Source organism: Rhinolophus sinicus, linkage group LG13 (assembly GCF_036562045.2).
Source record: "Rhinolophus sinicus isolate RSC01 linkage group LG13, ASM3656204v1, whole genome shotgun sequence".
NCBI classification, from domain to species: Eukaryota; Metazoa; Chordata; class Mammalia; order Chiroptera; family Rhinolophidae; genus Rhinolophus; species Rhinolophus sinicus.
The window spans coordinates 23,104,693-23,117,003 of record NC_133762.1 but is presented as its reverse complement, the minus strand read 5'-3'; positions in this window follow the sequence as shown (position 1 = coordinate 23,117,003).

Below are 12,311 nucleotides of genomic sequence, written 5' to 3'. Positions count from 1 at the left end.
CTCATCACCTAGCAAGTACCGTGTTTCCTCGAAAATAAGACCTAGCTGGACAATCAGTTCTAACACATCTTTTGGAGCAAAAATTAATATAAGACCCGGTCTTATTTTACTGTAATATAAGACCAGGTCTTACATAATATAAGACCGGGTCTTATGTTAATTTTAGCTCTAAAAGACACGTTAGAGCTAATTGTTCAGCTAGGTCTTATTTTTGGGGAAACAGGGTACCAATGTTGTCATTTTGTTATGAATCCATGTAGTCTTTTTCCTATGCGTTTAAAAACATATAGCCTTTATGTTTATAATAAAGATGGGACATGTTTATTACATTTTATTTTTTTGACATTTGGGACCAGTTTTCCATCGCGATGCAGAATATTCTTCACTAGCATCATTTAAAAGGGCTACATCACGTTCCGGTGGGAATATTTACACAATCTCCAATTATCAGACATCCTCGTTGCATTTTTTCCTTTCTTTCCTTCTTTCTTTCCTTCCTTCCTGCCTTTCTTCCTTTCTCCTTCCTTCCCTCCCTCCCTCCCTCCCTCCCTTTCCTCCTCTTCCACGTTATTTAATCAGGATAACTTCCTGGCAGTGGGATGCTGGTGTAGTGGTTATCGAATTTTTAAGGCTTATGATGCATGCTCATGCCAAATTGGTTTTACATTTCACCTCAATTTATGGAAAAAAATTTTTTCTAAGAAACTCCGGGCTTTTAACTTAATATACACACAAAGATATCACAGAGGAAACTATATATATTTTTATTTCCGTTTCTTTGACTACTAGTTAAGTTTGAAATTTCTTTATGAAACATAGCAGAGATACACGCATATAATAAAAAATAGTGGGGCAGTGGTGGTGAAAGACAGGTTCTCTGAAATATGAGGAATATTCAGTCCCATGTCCAAGAAAAAAAATCTTGCAGACTCTGTTAACATCTGTTTAGGTACACGAAATAAATGCAGACCACAGAAGAGAAGTCTTAAACTCCCCACACTTGTAGTTCTTCAAGAGCCCTGAGATCAAAGCAAACAAAACTGTTTGAAAACTGTTAAACCCAAATTAGCAGCAACAATTCAACATGGTGGGTGAAACAACAGCACAGAAGTGAAATCTCGAAACCTTTGCACTCACCCGGGTGCTTTCTGATGCCGCCCAGTGTTCAGCCCGCCCACAACTTTTCTCCTTCCAAACCCAGAGAGACAAAACCTTCCTGGGGCGCAAATGCATCCTTCACACATTCAGCCTGAGTCTCTTTTCTTTCTATTTACCTCACAAATAGAATAACAGAGCCCGGGGCCAGAAATTGTAAACCCAAGCACAGGCGCCAATGGAATGCTACAGTTAGAATATGGAAAGATTTTCTTTCTAGATTATTTGCAAAAGGGAACACAAAATACGAATGGTTTTCTTATAGGCAACTCAAAAACTTCACTTTGTTAAACTTCGAAAGCAAAGAAAGCAAGATCAGGAGCCACAGTTTTCTCATCTGTGAAATGGAGCAAACCATGATTGGAGTGTGGATGGAGTAGGAACAAGGCAGACAGGACGCTCAAGACATTCAAATTCTCCTTAAAACATGTCCACAGCTGGCTTCTGCAGGGTTTTAAAATGACTCAGACTATGTTGTCTTTACAGGAAAACGTTGCATTCCAAAAAGAGAAAAAACCCCAAAGCCAGAGATCTGTGTCCCATGATCCCCACTTTGCCCACTTAGCCTTGGGGTGGCTTGAGGGCTCTACCCCAGGATTTGTGTTCATTTTCATGGGAACCATTTGATTTGAGCACAGAACCCTTCTTTGTGTCGTTGATCAAACAGTTGGAAAGATTTTGAGTGGTGTTCTAAGCGAGGCATCACAGGCTTCTAAGCAGCATAAATACCGGGAACCTGATTCACAACTTTCTGCGTGGGGTCTGACTCCTGCAGAAAGACTCCCCATGGATCCGACGCTCCTTCCTGCCATCTGACTCCAGGAAGGCGGAGTCCAAGCCTCCTGCCAGCAAACTCCTGGGAAAATAAAGCTGGCCTCACGCCAGGCAAGCCCCCAGAACCCCCGCTAGCTGGAATGAATTTACATGCACATTTTTTGCATGTTTCCTCTTGAAAATGTAAATGAATTATCCTCCTTTGTGTAGTAGCAGGATCAGGTGAAAACACATCGAATGCGTACAGGTTTCCCCATGGCCCCCCGGGGCCCCCATCTCTCGCTTCCCTAATGGTGTGACTCATGGAGCCTACCGCTCACATGGAAACCCTGCCAGTTCCTCCAAACCTTTCTAAGAAAGCCTTTGGAAGCCTAACTTTGTTATTACTGTGATGATTAATAATTGGGGTCCACTGTGCATACAATAAATGGTGAAGATTTTAAGCACGGTTTTATGAGTTTTGATAAATGTCTACACCCTGGTAACCACTGCCCTTCTCGCCCCAGCACACTCCCTCGTGCTTCTTCCCAGTAATAACTCACCTCCTCCGTGGTTTTGATTTCTATCACCAACGCCCAGGCTTGCCAGTTCTAGAGCTTTATACAGATGGAACCAGACAAAATGTACACTTTGGTGTTTGGTGTCTGGCTTCTTTCAATACGATCATGTTTTTGAGATTCAGTCATGCTGTTGTGTGTATCCTCATTTCATTTTTAAATTACTCCTGGGCCGTAGTTCATAGTATGGATAGGGGCCCTTTGTTTATCCATCCATTTGTTGATGGACATTTATTATTTCTTGTCCACTTTTTAGCCACTATGAGTTAAGCTGCAATGGGCGTATCTGTATAACTCTTTTTTGGGGGGGACAATGGATGTTTATTTCTCTTGGGTAAATCCCTAGAAATGGAATTGCTGGGTCATAGGGTAGATGTATGTTTAACGTATGTAGAAGAAACTGCTAACGTCCAAAGTTTTGAGGCTCCTGCTTAAATTGTGTGTCTCATTTCCTGTCTTTTAGTAACACAATAGCTTGTATATTAATTTGTTTGGGTAGATTGATTGAAAAAAAAAGACTGTATATCTCTACCCCTCTCTATATCCATCCCCGTTGCAACGCCATCTTTGCAGGGCCTTCTAGCAAGAGATGGAGTCTATTTGCCGCTTCTCGAATATCAATTAGATTTGTGTCTTCCTTTGACCAATAAAATGCAGTGGAAATAACAGCAAGCCATTCCCCGCCCATGCCTCCAGAGGCCTTACCTATTCTGTGCATATGTTGGAATCCTGCTACTGCCATATGCACAAGCCTGGCAGAGCCTGCGGGGGGATGAGAGACCATGTGGATCAGGGCTCAGCTGTCTCAGCTAAAGCCACCAGGGGTCAGCCCCCTGCCAGCTGACCTTCTAACATGTGAGAGAGCCCGCTCTCCATTCATAGGACGACTCAGTCTACTCCACCCACAGCTGACTACAGAAGCGTGAATTCATCTTTGAAGAGAACAAGTTGACTGAACCCATAGAATCGTAAACACTAATAAATGCCTATTGTTTGAAGTTATTGAGCTTTGGGGTGATATGTTACGCAGCTGTACCTAACTGACACATTTCTATTAGGACCAATCTTCCCCTTTTCCTCTACCATGTACTACTGTATAAACATGGTCAATTTAGTCAGCATCTCTGAACCTTAAGACACCTCATTTGTAAAACAGGAATTGAATTTCTTTCATTGTTCTGAAGATTGATTTCTGGATCACATGGTAACTCCATGCTTACCCATTTAAGGAACTGCCACTCCGTGTTCTAAAGTAGTTGCACCATTTTACATACCCACCAGCAGCGTGTGAGGGTCCAATTTCTCCACATCCTCTCCAGCCAGGACATAACTTTTTACCTCTGGAATGTAAGTGACCTGAGGGAAGGAACTGTGTCAGAGCTGTTCACTCCTGTACACACCTCTGGACCCTGGGATATAGTGGGTTATCATACTGGAGGAATGAATGATTCCATTCTTCTTCGTTTTCTAGAACCCAGCACAGCACTTGGCATCGAGGATGGGCTTCCACACCCTTAAAATTGGAAAAGACCGGTGGTTGCAGAGCCAGTTTGAAGTGCATCATATGTGCATTTAATTTGTAGGCTGACTTTAAAGCCACCCATCCCCCACCCCCCTACCACCACACACACACACACACACACACACACACACACACACTCCACAGGCACAAACAAATCCCACTCTCCCACTGAAATCTCATCACTGCAAACAAATCAACCACATCAGAGTCATAGACTTAATATTACAGCACATGGAGATAAGCCCCATGGTAAGGAAGGCCAGTTCCAAGCTCTCCACCATCTGTCATCTCCCACTGGGACATGGCAGTCGTCTTAAGGACAGGGAGATATGAATGCCACACCTGTAAGTACACTGGCATGGACGGCCTCCTTGTGCTCATTTGTTTAAGTCCAGCTCAGAGGACCTTCAAACTTGAACTTGCATGAAAAGGATCCCAGACCTCTATACGCCAGGCCATATGTAGGCAACACAGGGGAGATTTGGGCTCAAGGGATTTTCAAGTGTATCTTGGTTAATGTGATTTTAGATTAATCCCAACTTTCAAAATTATCTGCCATTCTGCCTCAGAAAGGATGCCTTTCCACTGGCACTCCAGAAATGGACTCCAGCAACAGAAGAGGGCTAGGGTGCTTAACTGGGGGTCTTTCATTTTTAAGGGAAATGGCAGCTGCCAGTTAAGTTGATAAGCTGGGTGAGTATCATATGAACAGGTGAGTATCCCATGAAGTGCACCCAGGTACCACAGACCTTTTCTAATATTTCCCCAAAGCACGTCAGGAGAGTGGTCACAAGGGCAAATGCCATCTCCCGAACTGGGATGGCCCTGCAGCTGTGTCTGATGTTTTCATTTGTTTCAAAGTATACTGACTGGCCCATGCACCGTGTTGGTAACTGTTCAAGGTACAGGGGACATGGAGTCAGTGATCAAGATCAAATACCTGCATCGGGGAGTTAATAGACTCATGGAGAAATCAGGCAATAGACAATTAAACCTAGTGAGGTATAATATAATGCCAGGTAGTGACAAATGAGCGAGGGGGAAGAATACAGCAGAGTAAAGGAACAGAGAAAGTGGGGGGAGGGAGAAGCTATTTTAGGTGCTGTGACCAGGGAAAGCCTCTCTGAGGAGATGTCCTTTGTGGTGAGTGTGTCTGGGGAAGAGCATGCCAGGCAGAGGGAAGAGCAAGTGCAAAGGGCCAGAGGAGGAAGAAGCTTTGTGTGAAAGGAACAGAAAGAAAGCCTGTGCCCGCAGCAAAGGGAAAAGAGAGGCAGGACATATGTGGTCTGAGTGGGCGTGAACCCGAGGCCAGCACGTGAAGGACATCGTAAGCCATGATAACGGCCTTGGCTTTTATTTTAAGTGGATGGAAGTCATTGGAGGGTGATTATGTATCACTTCCCTTAATCCTTATAATTAAACATTATCTTACTTAATCCTTATAATAATACTGAGGGGGTAAATAGTGTTTTCCCCCATTGGGACATCAGGAAAGTGAGGCTCCAAGAGAAAAAAAATAACTTGTCTGAGGTTACACAAATGGTAAACAGTAGAGTCAGGATTTGATTGCAGATAACATGACCAACGGCCCTGATTTGCCTGGGATTGCCCCAGTTTTAGCAGTGAAAACCCTGCACTTTGGAAAACATCTGCTCCCAGGCAAACCTAGATGGTTGGTCACTCTAATTCTAGGCTTTTTGTTTGTTTGTTTCTTCCAAAGCCCCTCTGCAACCATTATTCCAGAACCTTGGAAGGAAAGGACAAGAATTCCAGGGGCTCCAAGTTTCTTTTCTGAATTCTGACAAGTAGAAAAAGGTGTCATGTTAACTGTCCCCACAAAAGAACGTCACTGGGGTCTTGGCAGCTAAGAGAGAAGGGTGATCCTTACCTACAGAAACCGTCTACTACAGCATCCAAGCCGGGAGGCTTTTATGAGTGAAAAGGTGCTATGAATAATCACCAGTGAACTGCAAGAACTGACCACAGCAGTCCGAGGAAAACTGGGTCAGAGGGTCACCCAATCTGTATCAGGTTGCAGAATCTGGAAGGTGGAGCTCATCGGCAAGGCTTCAGCACCTGCGGACATTTCTCTTTGGCTGTTAAGCTCTAGAATCTCTGATCAAAGTGTTTGTCTGATCAGAAGCTCAAACTCCTCTTCAAAGAATCCAGCTGAGATAAGTGGGCCCTCTGCTCTGTGCCCACGGTCCAGTGTTCAAGCTTCGGTAGTCACAGGACTAGGATTTCCTCCTTCAGTCACCATGGACTCAGTTAGATGCTCTTAAAAGCCTTGGAGCTTCCCAGGTTAAAAAGAGCTGGCGTAAGTGAACTAGTGAAATAGTACGTCATTTAAGCCACAGACTATTCTTTGGAGGTGGCTGCCATTAGCCCCATTGTACAGATGAGAACACTCCCGCTCAGAGTAGTTAAGGAAATTGTCCAAGGTCACACAGCCTGTAAGAGGCAGGCATAAGAAGCTGAATCTGGGAACACCTGAGAGCAAATCCTGGCCCTTGATCTGTACAGGCTCTTTCTTGTGTAGGGATTTTAGATTTGAATCTCCTTGAACCCTTGGGCTAATTGATCTCTCTGCAGGAATCCTGAACCTGGAGTCCATGGATCTTTCCCAAGTGATCCCTGGATAGAATTTAGGATAAATAGATACATACACATCCACACACACTCCTGAACTTGATCATTTTTCTCATTTTGAATGGAGGCAAACCGCAGCAGGATTAGCAGTACTGGAAACTTTGTCACCAATGGAAATGGAAACCAGATGTTTTCAAATCACATCAGAGTTATAGATAATTTGAGAGATCATTTATAGTGGCTGCCATGTCAAACTTACAGTTGTTAAGCTTCCCATTGGCTCTTGTCATTTAATGTGTGAATAAAAAAGCACATTTATCACAATATTCCACATCTGTCAAACAATTTTTTGTTGATAACTGCATTTTAATACAATTGGTTTTCTTTGCAAGTTTATGCTCTTTTCTATACATTGAAAAACAATTCTGAGAAGGGCGTCACAGAAAAAGACTGCGCTCCTGCAAAGAGCTGGAAAGTGGGCCATTGAGTTAATAAATGATTCATTCTTTGGTCACAACATTGTATATAGTTTCTTTACAAATCACCCAAACTTGTACATGTAAGAGGCAGGGAAAGCCTTAGTGGGAATATCTCATTCACGCATGCATCCTTAAGCAAACATTAATTGGGCACCTACTGTGTACCAGGCCCTGTGAGTGGCACAGGGGACAAAACAGACCAGAACCCCGCTTCCACAGAGCTGAGCTTGCAAAGGGTCAAGACAACAATAAAACAATAATCTCATATATGATTAGCTTACACACGTGTGCCAGGGCCTGTGGTGGCTGCACTGAGAACCCCCTGACCAAATACTGTTTGGCTGAGACCTGAAGGATGGCTAAACACTCACTAGGCAAACAGGAGGTGGAAAAACGTGGGCTCAGCCTGGGAGGGGCTGGGGTAAGATGGAGCTGGCTCGCATAGGCTTGTGAGAGTCGGCCATTAACATTTTCAGGAATTTTGTGAGCCAGTTATTAAACACAGCCACTATTAATAATTAAGTTAGGGTCGGCCGGATGGCTCAGTTGGTTAGAACGTGTGCTCGTAACAACAAGGTTGCCAGTTCAATTCCCGCATGGGATGGTGGGCTGCGTCCCCTGCAACTGAGATTGAAAATGGCGACTGGACTTGGAGCTGAGCTGCGCCCTCCACAACTAGATTGAAGGACAACGACTTGACTTGGAGCTGATGGGCCCTGGAGATACACACTGTCCCCCAATTTAAAAAAAGAAAAATTTAATAATAAAAAAGTTATATAAACTTGCAACTGACTAAGTTATCTTAAAAGCAAAGAACACAGGATTCAAGATGGCGGAGTAGGTAAACACTGTGCCTGCTTCCTTCTGTGAACACATTAAATGACAACTAAATTATAGAACAATCGACCTGGAGAACCATCTAAAGTCTGACTGGACAGAAGTTTTATAACTAAAGATATAGAGAAGAAGCCATGACGAGACGGGTAGGAGGAGAGGAGACGCGAAACGGGCCGGCCCCAAACCTCTGGGTAACAATTGAGAACCAGGAGGGGTATCTCGGATGCAGAGGGTCCCCCTGAAGAGCGAGAGACTCCCGCCCCACACCAGCCTTCCCAGCCCAGAGCACTGGTGCCGGGAAGAGGATCCCCACAACATCTGGCTGTGAAAAACCATCCTGGTGGGACAGAAGGCTGCAGGAAACCCCGGCGTCCTCTTAAATGGCCGGTACACAGACTCACTCACTCGCAGGCACTCACCTTGGGCTCCGGTGGAGGGTCAGCAACTTGGGGGGCACCAGAGGCACGCAGGGGTGGGGGGCAGACTGAGGTGTGTGGCTTGGAGGGAGGACTGGAGGACAGTGGGCATTTTTCCTGTGAAGGGGTCACTCTCGCACGCCACGGGGCAGGCGGGTGCCACCTTTCCTGTGTTGAGCCCGCCCCCTATGCTTCCGGCCAAATCTGAATCTGATTGGTCTGGTCCTTGTTGATCTGGAGTTCAAATTTAATCAGAGTCCTGTATTTTATTTGCTAATTCTGGTCATTTTACTTAGAAGGCCTAAAATGTATGTCCTAGACTCAGTGAAATATGGTAATGTATGTCTTGGCAGCTGTAGGTGAATGAATGAATGAGAAAAAGCCTTAGATCAGCACTTGGACATAGTAGGCGCTCAGTAAATATTAAAACAGCTTGTACCAGTTCAACAAACTCATTCATCAGTTTAACGCTCCTCAAAGGCTCATCTTTCTATCCCCAGGGTTTGGCGCAGGTCTTCTTACCCTGAAAGAACCCAGTAATATTTATTCAATGACACTGAATCAATACCCCCACTCCCCCCCCTTTTTTTTAACTCATTGAATGGAGAAACTCCCCCTTTAAAAAGAGCTCCCACTTGGTTTTTCATCTCTTTTCTGTACTGACTTCCCCATGGTCCCTATCCTTTGAATGCACAAGGAGGCAAGTTTGTTCCAAATCTTCTCTGAAGTCTGGAAAGAGAATGCATTTAGATAAGGCCCTGCAATGAGCACCTCCCCTCAACTGGTGCTTCCACCTCTCCAGAAGCCTTCCAGCTTCTACCTTTGAGAGCTCAGGTGTCTACTGCCAATTACGAATCCATCCAACTTGTGAACAGAGTGCTTAATTAGCCTAATTGCAGGATTGCAGGCAGTGGCAGCAAGCTGCCCAGGGAGGGCGATTAACCCTGAACACACTACAGTTTGTTCAATCTGTTCCTCTCAAAACAAAAGCAGCAGTAATGTAATAATAATAGGTCATGGCCAAAATTTTAAACAGGACAGAAGTGTACAGTGAGACCTAAAAGTTGTCTGAACCCCAGAACTAAAAATTGCTAACAGTTTCTAATGGAGAGAAATGTTCTGCACATAAATAATTGATACATATATAAAGTCTGTAAGCCCATGTGCGTGTTTGGGATGTATTTAAATTTTTCACATATGCGTAGCACCAAATTGGAAGATCTGTTGATATTTACTTTTTCTAAATAATGATAAATTATATAAGTAAATGTTACGTACAGTCATTCGAAGTGCATTGCATGTTTTACATAGATATATGCACCCATACATGTCTGTTCACTTGCTTTTGCACAAGTGGTATGATACTACGTACACGCGTAGGTGGCCTGCTTTGGTCATGCACCGATATATCCCACTACCTTTAATCTCTACACATTAGAGCCGACTCATTCTTTTTTATAAGGCTGCATGATATTCGATAGGAGGGACATGTCACAATGTATTTAACGAGTCTCCTATCAGGAAGCATTTAAGTTGCTTCTAGATTTGTGCCATTAAAAAAAAAAACATGCAAAGAAGCAAATGAAATACATCCTTGAGCCTGTGTGTGTGTGTGTGTGTGTGTGTGTGTGTGTGTGTGTTTATGCAGCTTCTAAGTGCTTAGTTGTGTCTGGCCAGAGGCTTCCACCAATCAGAAGGCAGCAGGCAGTGGATGGGAGCCCTGGGCGTTGCCTGGGAAGCCCGTGTTAACCCTTTAGTTGCTGGATCCTGGGAAGCCCCAGAGGTTTTTAGGGAGAGACGCCAAGGCAGCCTGGGTGGCAGAGAAGCACTGACCAGCTTGGGGAAATGGCTGTTAACCAATCCGTGTGGAAAACTTCCTATATTTTAATCACCAGTCTAGTCCTCCGGTCATCCTTGTTGGATATTGTGCCTGTTTGAGGATATCCACAGTTTCCTAATCTTGGAATTCCTGGGTCAAATGAACTCTTCATTTCAATTAGCCTGTTATCAAACTTTTCCTTGGAGTTCTTTCTTCCGGGGAATAAGAAATACTACTACTAGATGACATTTATGCGAGCTAAGTACCCGCTGAGTGCTATATACGTTGGGATAGCCGGCAGTCCTCCCAAGAATGCTATGTGGCTGATACTTTCACCAACCCCATTTTACAGATGGGGAAACTGAGGCTCAGAGGCTTTTCCCAGTTCACACAGCAAGTTGGAGGCAGTGCTGGGATTCAAACTCATATTCCTAGAACTCTGCCTCTCTATGCTACTGAAATTCTAAATCCTAATGAGCCATGAAGAGAATAAGAGGGAGGCCCCGTCATTCCCCAAACACGGGAACACAAACACAGACCCACTCACATGCAGATGGAGACTAGAAGCTGTGGGGAAGCCACAGGTGACGAAAGACAACAGAACGAGAGAAATGTCAGGTGGTTATCAACAGGAATTTGTGGTATAATGAAGGCTTGTCTAACACTTGGCCAAATGGATCTGACTTTTCTGAGCTTCACGTTCTTCATGGGTAAACGGGAAGAACAATGCAGCAGAACTGCCGAGGGAAATTGTGTTAATATACAATGCCTGTGGCGGGCAGGACCATTGGTAGTTATTCTTAGGTCTGTGCGCAAGTCCGTGGGCCCCTTTAAACTTCCGAGAACATAACTATCATTCCATAACCAAGGAGGAAGGTTGTCCTTTAGGGCCTATCACTCTTCTCAACAAGGTCCTATACCTGCTCCCAGTCATACTAAAAATAGTCCAAAAATTGTCCCCAATTCTATAAATAATTCTTGTTTATTATAAAAAAACAACAACCCCAAATCTGATTCAAGTTAAAAAAGAGAACAACAAAAGTCAACTGCAATGCAGTCTACTGTTAACAAGTGGCCTTTACGTTGACATATATTTGAATATACATACTTAACCCCAACTATTCCATCACCGTGGACACCCTGTTTGATCTGGTTCTGCCGCTCTCCAGTCCATTCCCCACCCTATAGCTTGAGTGGCCTTTCTGGGACATCAGGGACCACTTCCTGTCTTGGATGAAAGTCTCAGTGGCTCTCACGGCCCTCACTCTCTCCTTCACTGTCCACATGTTCTAGATGGTTCCTTTTCCCTCTGTCTTCTCTCTATATATATTCCCTCTCTCTGTACTCCTGTCTGTTTTCAGGTCTTTGAATAGCCCAGCCTACTTTCCTTGTGGAGCCCAGTGATACCATGGAATTCAGTTTCACTTTCCCTGGGAACCCTCCCCAGCCACCTCCCTGGAAGTCTGTCCCTGCTCCCTGTTCCTCTATAGTCAACTCACGCACTTCATTGTTCTGCCTGGTTATCTGTTCCCACCATAGTCTATGAACCACATGTGGGCAGCCAGCCATGTTTTGTGAGTCAAACTATATCCCCAAAGTCTGACACGAGTGCCTGGCCTCAGATGTGTTCACTATGCACTAACTGAAGTCCATGAGCAAATCTGGGTGGATTTCACTTAGTATTGCACCCAAGGGTAGCATGGGTGTGTCTTCATATTCCATGAGAAGGGTTGGGAAGGGAGCATCTGAGTAAAGGATTGAATTGGATTATCTTAGACCACCAGCTTTGTACACTCTCCCAAGAGCTATGCAAATGCCCACCGTTACAATTACTCACTCTGCATCACGAGTGCTGGCAATGCCACTGGAGTTCATGCCAGAAAGGATCTGGGGAAACAGGAAGGATATTACTGGTTCATAGTGCACTTGGTCTCCCCATATGGTACCCAGATCCTACAAGTGTTTCACGCAGTTGCCAGCGCACAGAATTCAGAGTTTCAACCACGATGCCCGCTCAGCCCACAGATGTCTTCTGAAGCTCTCATCACCATTTTTATTTTAAAAGGTGTGCAAACAGGTGCCTTATTTTCCTTTTCAAATATTTGATGTGCTGTGGGATACTGAAATTGGTACCCAGGGACTCAGTAGGCAGACATCAAGAAA